This window comes from Misgurnus anguillicaudatus, chromosome 24 (assembly GCF_027580225.2).
Source record: "Misgurnus anguillicaudatus chromosome 24, ASM2758022v2, whole genome shotgun sequence".
Lineage (NCBI taxonomy): Eukaryota > Metazoa > Chordata > Actinopteri > Cypriniformes > Cobitidae > Misgurnus > Misgurnus anguillicaudatus.
Window position 1 is genome coordinate 27203054 of NC_073360.2, and position 15129 is coordinate 27218182.

The window sequence follows — 15129 nt, forward strand, 5'->3', positions numbered from 1 at the left end:
ACATCAATAACAGCCTGAGACCCTGTAGGGGGTGAAGTCCTGGGGGAGGGGATATTTGGGGGATTGTGTAAGCAAATCATCTTCATTCTTAAAGAAATAAGAATAAAGGATAAAGCACTTTTGATTGAATATCACCACAAACAATGATGTTGCAGTCCTATTGGTCCTGAAAGTAGCATATTAGACAGATTTTAACAATTGTTTGTAATCCCTGGATATTATTAGTAATTTATGCTGTTACAGTGCTAAATCCTGTCTAAATCCTTATTGTTTATCCAGAAAATGTGGTACTATGACAATAAATTTGACACTTAAGTTAAGCAAATGACTGAAATAAATGTATGACTGTAATTTTTTGGACATTTTAATGTATCAAATTATCATGTAGACAATCTGTAATAAAAGAAATTAGGTATAAATGAGTTAAATCAGTATACAAACAAAATATAGATGCTTGGACTAGGCTTACATTTGTGTGCAGTTCATAAAAAAGTCCGCTTTAAAAAAATAGGCTATATATTGACTGGAAATGCCATAATTTTTTTTCTGTTTTATCCTACTTTAAAATATTAGTTTTTTTTTGGCAGAGCACACCATAAGATGCATGATGGACAAATGAGTAATAATGTTCGGTGTATGTCTTAATGTACTGTCTGCTGACACTGCTCGGTGAGACAGTCGGTCTCTGCCATCTGGCTGCCTCAGGCTGGATGCAGTCTCCATAGCAACCACCACCTTACAATGAAAGCCCAAGACGGAGACCTAACTCCCCCACCCCACTACAAACAAAGCCCAACCCCTGGACTAAGCAGCCACACTCCACCCTAAACTGTATGCGTGTTCGTCTTCACGCGACGCTGCGCAGACCGATGGCGAATGACATCAGCGTACCGCGAGAGTTGTGCTTTAGAATCGCTCTCGCGGTACTTTAACGTCATACTCCAACCGATTTGCGCAGCGCCACAACACTTTTGCGAATTTATGCCATGGATCGACTGAATCATTACATGATGCCAACAATGTTTGCAGAAACGGGGTTTATATAAGATATTGTCTTTTTTCCCCACAAATAAGGTGTACTATGATGTTTTTGTTTTGTTTTGATGTCTTATAATTATTCATTATTGCTTTTTTCTTGCCTACATTTATTTTTATTGCAAGAAACATGTTTTAACAAATGATCACGATGATTTAATCAATCGGAAGAGCCATACAGAGATTAATTTTCCTCAGTAACTGTCGCAGCGCATCACCCTTTCTTTATAAATTTCGTGTTTATATTTTACATATTCCAAACCGATAACGTCTATTGGCTACCATAGCTCCACCCATTTAACCTTCAGCCAATGAGCGAACATCCTTCATATTCGCACACGCCCAGAATCTCAGTTCATCGTCCCCTCCTTACCGACTCTCCCAGTCGGTGAAAGCACTGCAGTTTTTCAAGAAAAACCTCTAAATCGCTGGATTAATTATCGGACAGTAACAATGAAGACTGCTTTCTCCCGTTACCCGTGCTGATGTTTCTCTAAATCCGGCCCGATTTCACGTGAGTGCCGTAGTTTCTTATCGTCGCCTCTCCCAAATCTCATTTAGTCATTTTAGCGCACGCGTTGTTTTGTGAATAATTCATTGACTGGCATTTACCGGCTTTACTGTGACTTGACTGCTAAGTCTGCTTTATTGTAAACGTTTTTCATGACTGTTAAAGCTTGTCCACCGTCACCGGAGATCTGCGGAAGTCTTAAAATATCTGCAGGATGTAGATTCCCCTTTATGTCATGGGTTGTGTTTTAGGTCAGCGAGTTTGACACAGTTGTCTGGTGTTGCCATTGTTTCACCGGGCACGCGGAACGGATGTTGTTGCATGTATATGTGTGTCAGGTAATGAGTGCTGTGTTGTCATCTTTTAATATTGCAACCTCTAAGTTATTTATTTATTTATATGTTAATAAAAGCTTTTCGATGGATCATCCAAATTAGGATGCAATTTGCATGATTTTGATGATGCTGTAATACACAATGGTTGTGTGTAGTGCATTGAGAGAAGCAGGTGCAGCCTGGCTGTACATACTGTATATAAGAGTCCCTTATTTTTGTGACATGTATTCCCTCAAAAGTCTCTCCTAAATGACATTTGCATTTTTCCCTAAGCAATTGCATCTTGGTCGGTCAGATTTTAGCCCCTGTCTCTGGTTGTCAATGTGATAAAAATATATTAAATATAAATATTTCATGCACCGAATCAAAATAATTATTTGCCTCAATATCATTTTGTAAGACAAACTTGACATAGTTAAAGGACAAGTTCGGTATTTTACATTTAAAGCCCTGTTTTCAGATTGTTTATGATGAAATAGAACGGTTTTGACTGAAATTTGGACATATGATGCTGGCCGAGAATTTTCGGGTGTTTGTTGTATCACTCCCCACCTCTGCAATGGGTGCATAGGTGCACTGTCCTTCCTAAAATGCATTAAACTTTCGTTTACAAAGACTTGAAACTCACCGAGTGGTCAGGGGTGTTCACTGATATGCTCAGGGGTTAAATTGGGATTTGTTATGTGGGGGGGCTCTGCGGGGAGGGGTACTTCAAGGGGTAACATGTTTAATACTGATGATAGCAAAGCCACTGGTGTGTTTCAATGACATTCTGGACCTCTGATAGGATTTGATAAGTTTCAGCTTTAAATCTGTGCCAGAGGTTGACCACAAATATTTTATAAAGAGCGTCTGAATTTTAAATGATGCAAATCTATGAGTTTGACACCCTATATCCATTTGTTGCACATGTCATTATGCACAACTGATCAAACTTTAAAGGAAGTTAAAAGAATCAACCTCCTTGAATAATTCTAGGCATAAGATAGGCTAAAAAGACTCAAATAAAAAGAAAAGGTGCAACACACAGTACTGTATCATCAAAATGTCTTATAAATTAGCCATAGAGATTCCCTATGCTGGTCAGCAGCTAAAACAATCATATAGTTAGGTTTGATTTGTGTAATCAAAATACATTATTTTATTAAACTATAATAGTTATATCCAGTGTCATCCTTAACATAATGTAATTAGATGAGTGACATACATACTTTAATCCTTTACACGTTTCTAGTCTTATGAAGTTTTCTCGACGTGGGCACCATTCTTACCTCTCTCTCTCTGTCTCTCTTTCTCTCTCTCTCTCTCTCTCTCTCTCTCTCTGTTTCTCTCTCTCTCTCGTCAAATGATCCTGTGTGAGAGCGCGTTCTTGAAGTTCTGATTTTTTTCGCTTAAGTTGCATAACTTGCGCGAAGACGCATTTAAAGGGAAAAGCGCGTGTTTTCGCGGCAATTGCGGCGCCCAATTCGCGTCATTGCCATCGCCCCGTGCGAGGACGCGCCTGGTTGCGTCTTTGCATTGACTTTGTATGTAATCTGCTCGCGCAAATCGTTGAACTTGCGTTGGTGAGTATGCCCCATAATGAATGAAAACGCATTATTCCCTTCGCGTCAGTGCACACGCACCAGCGCAGCGAGTACACACGCACAAGCGCAGCGGGTACACTGGCAAGAGCAGAGCGCGACCTTCAGCCTATGTGCCGGGGCTTAGCTCCGGACGGCCCCGGCCCAATTTAAACCCTGGATATGCTCACACAAAAATCGCTGCAAAAGATGCTTTCCAACAGGTTTTATCATAGTTTTTGTCCAACTCCATTGACTTGTATTAGATGTGCTGTGAGGTACGGTATTACTCCGCGCTGGGAACGTTGTTTGTATTCTTGTAATTGCAAAGGTGGATTATCGCCACCAACTGGGCTGGAGTGTCTATTATTCAAGCTCTCAACGGAAGAATATACGGGTGTGAGGCGTTTGGAAAAATAGGTCCACAAGTTTACAACGAATACTAAAACACCTGTTGGAAAGCATCTTTTGCAGCGATTTTTGTGTGAGCATATCAGTGAGCACCCCTGACAACTCGGTGAGTTTCACCTCTTTGTAAACAAAAGTTTTTAGGAAGGATTGTTCCAGTGCACCTATAAAGCCATTGTAGAGGTGGGAGGTGAAACACAAACACCCGAAAATTCTCGTGCCCGCATCATATGTCCACATTTCAGTCAAAACCGTTCTATTTCATCATAAACGATCTGAAAACAGGGCTTTAAGTGTAAAATACCAAACTTGTCCTTTAAATGACATGAATGACAGCCTAGTGGTGATAATTAATTATGATAATATAATGATGTAGAGAGATTATTAAACTCCTGTTTAAAGCAAGTCTCAATACAGTTCATATCCAAATAGCTCAAGTCAACATGTTGTTTTGTAGTGTTGTCAAACCAGCATGGCATTGAATTAAATTGCTTCAGGGTCAGGATTCAAAAAGTAATCTTTAAAACTGGACTCAATTTGTTAGATATTTATATACAAAGGGACTTACAGACAGTGCATTCAAAATATACATTATTTATTATTAGCTGAACACTGCTCCCTGGGAATTGAACCCACATCCTTAAACGCAATGCGTTACCAGTTAAGCAGCATAAATCTCTAAGGTCCTGACTGTCCTGTATGTTTTAGCCTATACTCTTTGAAAGTAAAGGAAAAACTGTCCCAGCTATAAATGGTCTGTCTTGGGTCTGTCCTGAGTTGAGTTAGAAGTAATGATTGTGCTACCATGCAAAGCTCATGTTTAATGACAAACAATGACACGTTGTTTGTTTTGCGATCTGTTTGGAAACCCTTGAGGAAACATCTCATGTAAAGCTCATTGTTTTAAGTGGGAGACACTAAAGGGTTTCACCAGCGCACTATAACAGCTGTTACTTCTCCACAGTGAATGCTCAGCTGTTCCTACTCATAGTTTCATCATCTGTTTGAGAAGAATGATGAAATTCACATCGATTTCATGGTAAACTGGTTGTTATATAAAAATCTTATATTTCAGTGCCATGAGAATGTGCTTTATCTCTGAGTAGGATGTTAATGCATATTCAGTGGTTATCCAGCGACCTTTTGTATTTTGATCTGTAACTGCTGCCAAATCTCTTGTCTTGCTTCATGGTTAGAAATATTTTATGCATGACAAGCTACAAGGACTATGTTTATACATTCTGTAATCATAGATAACATAAGCAAGATAACATTTAACTGATGCTGATATCATTTGGTAGAAACTGGTAGATGACCCTGCTATTATGTCCTTTTAATTCAAAAGGCAGCATTGCAAATGTATTTCCATATGATGACAGTTTACTTCATAGTGACCACATAAAGGTAGTTGTGCGGTTGGTGTTGTGTGTGGTATTTGATGAAGGCTGGTATTGTTCACGCGGTTGACAGGTGCTATCATGTTCATGTTAAGCAAAGCAGACAGACGGAGACAGAGTAGAATAATTCAGAAGAATTGGTGTCCTGAGAATCACTTGTATCAGAAGCATCACTTGTAGTTTTTGTATTTGTGTCAGATTTTCACTTGTTTCACGCAAAGTCATATAGGCATTGCAGTAAATCCAGTCATGTGGATGAGAATTGCCTATGTAGTGTGACAGACTGTATTGGCTACTGCATGTGTCTTTCTTTCAGAATGTGCAGTCAAGGTAATGAGACATTTACATAAAAGCCTTAGAGACCGTTCTGTCTGTCACAAAAATTGATTTGTCTGGTGTATCCTTTGAGTCATCTTCCCAAATTTGATTTTAGACCATTATACACTAAAGTTTGACCTTAGTATGTGACTTACTGTAGGGCTGGGCGGTATATCAAGTTCACCTATAGGTCACACGTAAGACTAAGGTTGTATGTTTTTAAATAGCAAGGAAAACTTAGTCTTTTAATTTTATTTTTATCATAAGCTGGTTGAATAAATGTGATGATGTCTTGATGTCTCACGTGAGTATTCCACTATTTCACTTTATTGAAAATACATATTTATTGCATACCGTCATTCATCCAAAAATTACAGAGATAAGAATTTAGGTCAGTATTGCCCAACCCTAATGTGAAATTTAAAAATGCATGTGGTTATGGTGTAAGTAAGTAAGTAAGTAAAGTTTATTTGTATTTGTGCACATAAAATAAATAGGCAACACAGTCAATAAAACATTAAAACAACAATATAACAGTATATAAAAAAATATAAAATTAAAATTCCTGGGAGTACAAGTGGATTTTCAACATGGTTTTAAAAGTTACGATAGAAGGTGTAAGGTGGATATCCAGTGGCAGTTGATTCCAGAGACAGGGAGCAGCAAATTGAAAAAGCTCTATCACCCTTAGTTTTTAACCGACCGTGACCGAGAAAGAGAGCCCCATCTGCAGACCTTAAAGATCTGGAAGATGAAAAAGGAGTAATTAGATCAATAAGATAGGATGGGGCTTGACCATTAAGAGCTTTAAAAACAAAAAGCAAAATTTTTAATTGGGTTCCTATTGAAAGCCAATGAAGAGAAGCTAAAATTGGTGTAACATGATCCGACTTCTTTGCCTCGGTCAACAGCCTTGCAGTAGTATTTGGTACCATCTGTAAACGTGTAATGAACGACAGAGGTAAAACAAAATGAAACAAATTACAATAATCAAGACGAGAGGTAATGAAAGCATGGGTAACCTTCTTCAGGTTTTGAAATGACAGAAATGGCTCCCAAAATAATCCTTAATTGATAAAAACTGTTCTTTAATGCAAAGTTCAGAATCCAGGATAAAACCAAGATTCCTGACCTGGGAGGAAACTGAAAGAAAATGTGTTAGGAGAGCCAAAGGCATTAGGCAATTATTTCAGTTTTATTCTCATTAAGTCGAAGAAAACTACTAGACAGCCATCTTTGAATGTCCTCAAGGCAGGCCAACAAAAGTTCAATGGTATTACCGGGTTTCAGTGGCATGTATAACTGGGTATCATCAGCATATAAGTGAAATGAAGCATAATATCCCCCATAGGTCGCCTATATAAATTAAAAATAAGTGGCCCCAAAATGGATCCCTGAGGCACTCCACAGGTAATAGGATTAACAGATGAAGAGAACTTACCTAATTCAACAAAAAAACCCTGCAACATGGTATGCAACATAACACTAGGGGTGGGCGATATGACCAAAATGTTATTTCAATGAAATACCACGAACCACTCGGTGAGTAGCACAGTTTTGAAAATAAACGTTAAGTGTTGTTTTAATGACATGTTTGTGCATGGCCATTGACTTCCATTCTGAAGCAGTCAAGAGACGCTTCTAAACGAGTCAAAAACTCAAGACACGACCCATTGTCAAAATTTCTGTGTCCATCACTGTAGTTCATCCAAAACAAACCAGAAATGAGACTCAAAGTGTTAAATACTGGAATTATCCTTTAAGCCTTAAATGGTCAAGTTAATGAGCATACTTGCAAAGACGGGAATTTCAACGCATATTTGTATTTAAGGCAAATAAAGTGGCAAAAATACTCCCAAGCCTAATGAGCAGCGGACGCGCGACTTGCGCGCTCCTCTCACACAGAAACAGTGCGTGCATATAGCAAAAAACTGCGGTGCTTCAATACTGGTACAAACGTTACGTTTTGGTAACCACGCGCACAGCAACGCAACCTCGATAAGACGATATCTCGTCTCTTCTGGTTGACAAATTTCTACAAGTTTATCATATCTACCAGTTTATCGCCCACCCCTAACCTACACTGTTAAAAACTCTTTGCTGCCTTAAATATTTTTAATTTATTTGGATTTACAAGTCATTTTAACTTTCTATTATTTATTTTGACTACAAATGAGTTGTTGATAGAGATGATGACAGTGTATTATTCTTGCTGCTAGAGCTTTGCACAAAGAATGGAAAGAAATTGAACTATTTTGCAAGAATATCAACAGTATTCATTTTATTTTGGTGTAAATGGATTTTCAATCTCAAGTGGGCATCAGAGAAATCTTTTGGGCTCTGCTTTCTTAACACTGAGATTTTTAAGCATGTGAGTGTTAATGCAGAGGCATCAGGGAGTGTACAGATGACCACATCAGACTTCTGTTTAAAAGTTAAATAGTGCGACTAATGATTTAGACATTTGGGGTAACTTGTATTCCAGCAATTAGCTTTTTCTTCTGTCATTTAGCGAGAGACAAATGGCACCATTTATAGCATTCTGCTTAGTACAATGTATTAATGAGTCAATATGGCTTTGAATTATCATTCACCAAACAGTATGGAAGAACAAATTTATCCATCTGGTTGTAGGGATGCAGAATGGGCCATGTGGCGTGGCAGAGGCTTTCATGTAATATTACAGTGGGATGAATTGGAGCCAGGGTTCTCCCATAGGGCTTGACATCTGGGCCAAAACAGCAGGATAACCATGTCTTCTTCACTTCAAAACGGCACTGAACCGAAATGCTGTTTAAAGGAATAGTTCACCCATAAATGAAAGTTCAGTCACTATTATTGCAGGTTGTAAACAATTGCATGATTGCAGATGACTTGAAAGAAGTCATACAGATTTATTTTATAATGCTTTTAATGCTTATTGGATTTTTTTAAGTGTTGGAAAAGCTTGTACAAAATGTGTACAAAATGTTAAATGATTATACATTTTTGTTCTATAATACAAAATAATAACGCAAAGGTTAGTAAATGACTGAATTCTCATTCCTGGGTAAAGAATTTCTTTAACAAACACAAGCTGTCGTTTTAAACCTGTGAGTCAGAAAAAGAGTTCAGACTAGCGTGGGTTGGTCTCCGAACTGGTTTCCTGACACAGCATCCCACTGTTTAGATGTTCTGGCTCAGATGTTATAAAACATTCATGAAATGTCTCGTTTGTGTTGAGATCCACTCATGGTTGTGTGGATAAAGATTGAATCAGTTGATTTGATCAACTTCTGTGTTCCCACAATGCTCAATGACTGTTAGTTTACCTTATATAAGAACCAGAGTCCACCCAGCCTCTGCTTTGATGTGACTGTTTGCTGTGTCACTGATTGCATTTATGCTTTCACAACAGATTAATCTATTAGCACTATGTTTACATTTAGTGCATTTCCTTTTTAAAAAGCAATACTTTTGCCCTGCAATATAGACAGACCTAAACAGAGACTTATGTAAATGAAGCTGTGGCTGCCCACATTTGCTACCAGATTGGGTCTTTTAGATCATTGCATATCTTTCCCTGATTCATAAAGCCAGAATCAAGTGATCATTACGGTACCAAATGATGACAATGACCAGCCGCAACAACCATGTAAAAAAATAACATAACCCTGGACCACAAAACCAGTCATAAGGGTCAGTTTTATGTAATTGAGATACATAATCTGAAAGCTGAATAAATAAGCTTGCATTGATTTATGTAGGGGATAATGTATAGGCAGCAGGTTGTTATAAGCCCCAACAGTGTGATCAATTCAATTTTATTTTATTTATAAAGCGCTTTTCACAGTTGTTTAATTGTTTCAGGACCATGATAGCAACCTGCTGGCTTATTTCGTGATAGCAACTTGACTGTACATTTTCCTTCTTATTAGCCGGCTATTTACCTCAAGATAAGAAACATTAAATATTGATTTGAAATATTTTATTTTCTCATTTTTAATGAGAGTTTACTTTTAGTTTCATGATCAAATGTCACAAACACACTATTTGGTTTAATCATTTGTAAATATGATTCATATATTTATAGTTAAAATACATATTTAATGTATTTAAAATACATATCGCCTTCAACGTTGTCCAAATGAGGTCCTTATCAAGTGCATCCCTCACAAAAGAAAAGTTTTGATATATTTAGGGTAGAAAATATATTTATGGAACATGGTCGTTAAATCTGAATGATTCTGGCATATGGAAAATTTTGACCAATACAATGTATTTTTGGCTATTGCTACAAATATACCTGTGCTACTGCTGAATGGTTTTGTGGTCCAGGGTCACATGTAGTCTAATAATGGCTCAGTTTTTAACTGCACACTTTTGTTAGGTGCAGTATAAAGTCATGGGCTCAGTAATAAAATTCAATGTAAACGGCTGAAAAGGTTAAAAGCCATTGCACAGTAAAAAGCCATTGAATCGTTTTAATAAAAACAAAACTTGCTTTAAAAACAAAAACACATTAATTTAAACAGGGCAGGGCCTTAGGTCACATTTACTCGACAACGGCCCTGTCCCAAATGGCACACTTCGGACTTGTGGACTTCCCTGACGGTACATTCACACGGGGCGAAAGCGTTAACGCTTGACTGAAGGCTTGTCTGAACTGTGGTCAAAGGCCAATCACAATGGTTACAACACATGCTCCGGTCTTCCATAAATGTAATTGGCTGGCTCGCACTAGCTTATTTGCATAAGGGGATCTGATTGGGTGACGCACACGTTGCCGCTTAAAAAGTTGAGAAATGTTCAACTTCTGCCGCGAGCAACGGCACTGATCGCCGACAGATCCACAATTCAGTTTGGCATGACGTCACTCATTAAAAGTGAATGGGAAGCTTTAACGCTTACGCCCCGTACCGTTAGAGTCCACACTTTGATGACATCATGTAGTGCAGACCTTAGGGACTTTTGACGTGAGTCCACAAGGGAGCACCCTTTATTTTAGGACAGACTCAAGCGTCATGCCGGAAATAGGTTGATAAGTTGCCCATCAATTGTGAACTCCTCCGATCTGTCGTCTGATTCGTCTGATTGTGTTTTTGCAAGAACATCTGGGTTGGTAAAGTGCGTGAAGCCTGCAGTAGTCCGAGCTTCCCCAAAGACCACATTAAGGGTGCAAAGGGGGTGCTGATGAGCACACTTTGGAGCATAAAAATGACAGATGGGACACTCTATGGACTCATAGGCAAAGCGAGCTCGCGCAGTTGGAACGAAAGTCACATGAAGTGTGCCATTTGGGGCAGGGCCAATGTTTTTAAACAAAAACAGGAAACTTTTGATGCGTTTTGTCTGTTCGTTTACTCGACAGCAACACAAGGACTTGACAGGCATAACAACCAAGGGGACCTGTTTGTGTTACTCAAGATGCTAAATGTATTTATAACTTTTGTTTTTAGTACAATTGTTGTTGTTTACATGTACCCAGTGTTGTTCTAAACCATGCACATTAGATTTTTAATGCAGCTTTTTTATATGTAAAATGACATTTCAAGATTTCATAGTGACCCCATCTGTCAAATTCCAGGAAGAAAAAGTCTGATTTGTGAAATGGCCACTTGTTCCCCCTTAGATAGGCTCCAGCATTACTTGGGTCCCCCTATAAGGATAAGCTGTACAGATGATTAATTTTTGAAGCATACAGGTGTGGACGACTGACCCTAATGATTAAACAATGGCATATATTTGGGTTGAACTGTACGGTTAAAGGCATTCCATGCAGTTTGACGTTTTTGTCAAAAAGCGACCCCTAGAGTTACTGGGGAAAACTTGCAACTGTCGTAATTTCGCACCCCCACTCTGTACGTACCTGTAAGGATAGTGTTGGGTGTGAATATGCATAGATGGACTCCGAAGATAATGACCAGGAAATGTTTCACAATTTCATACAAATATTAGACTACTGCATGTCTACTAAACTACAGATGATGGTAATAGGATAATAAGAAGTTTATGCCAAGTGTAGAGTAGGCATATAATAATAAAGTAGCCTACCGCGTTTGCTGGCTTATTACGTTTTTACAAGATTGCAGCTTAATCACAAGTAAACAGTCTATAGTCTAACGTTATGTCTACTGTATAATTTAATTTGTTTTTTAATTGTAATGTAAACATTACAAAATGCATTGACAAAGTTAATCGTATACGTTGCATTATTTCAAAACATTGGCCGTTATTCGTTGGCCATAAGAAATCGAAATTAGACAAATGACTACGTACACATCACAACACAACACTTGAGTTTAGATGGCCAAAAAAAACATGTAAGAGAAACGAGTGTTTGTTAGCAAGTCTGCTAAATGCTCTTATGATCGTAAGCTAGCTAGACCCATGTTGAAGTTATTTTACTGGTCTAATTATCAACACTGGATGAATGAACAGCTTAGTAAAAAAAATACACACTACAAGCAAGCGCAACCACATACAACATAGACCGCAAACAAATTTACAAATAAAAGATTTACTTACTTGTCCATCAACAAGATCGCCAGATCAGCATCCCTTTTGCATCCAGGGCTGTCTATTAGCTCACGCCAACGAGTAAAAACCTGACCGAGTGGGACTCTTGTCCGGTTCCTAACTCGGTCAGATTCTCTTTTTCGCTTTCTACTCTCTTCCGAACGGGTTTTCTTAGCTGTTTCCCTCATCGAGCATCACGTCTCAAATGCGCGCGTGCAGTTGTTGTTACAGGCTTGTTTGACTTCATGCAGCGCTGCAGGAACCGACAGCCGGATGACGCCAAAGCGCCGTCTCGGATCATTCTCGCGGCACCTTTACGTCATCCGACTGCCGGCTCCTGCAGCGCTGCACGAAGCCGAACAAGCCTAACGTGTGTGACGTCGTTGCCGTAAAGCAAGTCGTGATTCTCGCGAGATTTGTCAGGGGCGGTTCTCTCAAGCTTGCATTGCTGGTTTTGGTAGCGGCGTCCTTCCCGAGCTTCAACAGGGGGATGATTCGCCATACTATGACTTCGTTTACCATCGAAATGACTTTGAAGCTGTTATATTAAGGTAAAATAACTGCATGGTGTGTCTTTAAGCAGTATATATATATATATATATATATATATATATATATATATATATATATATATATATATATATATATATATATATATATATATATATATATATATATATATATATATATATATATGTATGTATTCAAATGTTAAACACTGGGTCTTAACTTTGATATTACACACCTTCAGAGAAAAAATAAGATGATCACCATTCAAAGTGCCTTGTCATGCATAGTCCAGCTGTTAAATCTTCCACACAATAAGTGACTGAAAGTCATTAACAACAGTCTGTTAGTAAGGATGTAGATGCACCGTCAGGAAATATCATTGCATGTATTGCAGACCATCCAGCCCACCTCTGCAGGCAAAAGCAGACATGTAAGGATAAAAAGCATTGCATGTTCATTGATTCTGTTGGTGCTCTGTGACTCACCATCTACCCACAGACACAACATTCAAAATACTGTTTCTGCAAGTCTTAGAATGAAAAATCAAACCAATTATATAGAATCTATATCACTGGTACCATAGCCTCTGCACAGTTCATTTATTCCTAAAATCAATGCACACACAGATAGCATTGTCCATATCGCAACCACATGCAATTGTTGTCTGTATCAGACATTGTAGCGTCAGTGGTTTGCGTAATTGTTTTCCATGGCCCTTCGAACGACACTGTAAATTGCCTACCTGCAATATCCTTCTATTAGACATGGAAGAGCCACAAGCTGCTTTGGTAATGTTGGCTAATTGCAAGAAATTAAATTTATGGAAATTACACAGTCTTGGCCAATCTGCTCAATTCCATTGTCAGGCTGCGATAAGCTGTAGGTGGCGGGATGGGCAGGCGGTCTCGGCCCTAGGCAGATTAGACCCAGTCTGTTTTTTTTCCAGAATGTAAGCCTGCCTTACAATCCGATTAAGGACTATACTCACCAAGAATGGTCTTAGAATGGGGCATTAGGCGGGAAATACGTTTAAGGCCCTTCTGAAACACATTTATTACAGTACAAATTACGTTTTATTACAGTACCATATTGAAAGAGAGTGAAAATATGTTTTTATTATTGAGGCTTTTGTTGGTCATCATTATCCTGTCGCTATCGACATCCAAAGAGATATTTGTGTAGCTTGAGTAAAAGTTGATCAAATGTGTTGTACTGTACCTCTAGTGCGTACAAGGTGCATTATGGGAGGTACTATAGGGCTGATATTGATAATTTTTTTCATGCCTTTTAACCATATTTACTGTGAAATAGAGTAAACCTGAATTTAACCAAACAGCCATTAGTCACAAATCAAATGCTTAATGCAAAATATTATATTTGAAGCTGTAAAATGGGAAACAAGATTCCAGAGCTAAAATGTTTACTTTAAGGTCCTGTTCTTGCTGTGTTTTTGAAGCTTTGATTGTGTTTACAGTGTGCAATATGTTCATGTTTCACATGTATTTTTTACACAATTTACTTATCTCTATAGCGCTGTTTTCACCGTCCACTGTGTAGTCTGTTTAGTGTGTTGTGATTCGACAGCAGCTTATCTTAGCAGAGCCGTTTGAGCTTAGCTGGCGACTAATGTATTCCTGTGGACAGAGTTTAGTCAAAAACTCTTATATTGACGTCATTTAACCAGGAAGTAGAGGGTGGTCCAAACCGGCTGTTCATTGTAGGCTTTGAAAGGGGACTTTTATTAAAGAAATATATCGCCTGACAGTGAACTTTTAGCTTTATAATTTTGCAGGTATTATTTATGCTCCAACACCAACATTACACACAACACTACACACTTTGAAAAATGGGATCTTGAAGAACGCCACTTTTTGATCTAGCCGAAATGCACATTTTTATATGAGATCAAGTGTTTAGTTATAATGAGATATTGACTAAATATTATACATTTTTTTTAATTAAATACTGAGTGTATTGCAGCACTTTTAGCAGTAAAGTCCAAGAACTGCTTTCATGTAAAGGCCTGGGTATTTTTCACTTTTTACACATATGCAAGGGCCAGCGGTACAGTGCACGTGACGCAAATTGTGTCATCAGAATATTATGAGCACCGCCGGATTTAATAACCCATACTTTGTACACGCAATTCGCTTATACACGCACATGAGTATGTATGTAGGCCAGGATAGGTATTGCAATTTGTCGCAATTTGAATGCGTTGAACGAGACAGTATCAGATGGTGCTCCTTAAGTGACAGTGTAACGCGATACATTGCAAATCTATTCAATAGAGTGGAAAAAACAGCATTTAAAGAATTGCTGCAAAACTTTGATAAGCAATATGAATTGCCAGGTAAAACATACATTTCCGAAATGGCAATTCCAAATTTAGGGAAGTGAAAGATGCTATTCCTAGGGATCTGCAAGGAATAAATTTTTTTTGCTGCCACTACAGACGTGGTGCGGTACTAATATGACCTAGTTCGTAGGATTGGCCTCTATTTAAGGCCTATTCTGGTATAGTCATTTTGTTTTGATCGCATTTTTATTTTCAG

The 15129-nt window shown here is 38.3% G+C and overlaps 1 protein-coding gene across 1 annotated transcript in view; it reads left to right on the top strand.

Annotated features, from left to right (window-relative positions):
• The first annotated feature begins 1346 nt into the window (after positions 1 to 1346).
• trim3a (tripartite motif containing 3a) overlaps positions 1347 to 15129 on the top strand; it is a 33962-nt gene continuing 20179 nt past the window's right edge. The window contains exon 1 of the mRNA XM_073863113.1: positions 1347 to 1543. The gene's annotated coding sequence lies outside the window, so the exon portion shown is untranslated. The remainder of the gene's footprint in view (positions 1544 to 15129) is intronic.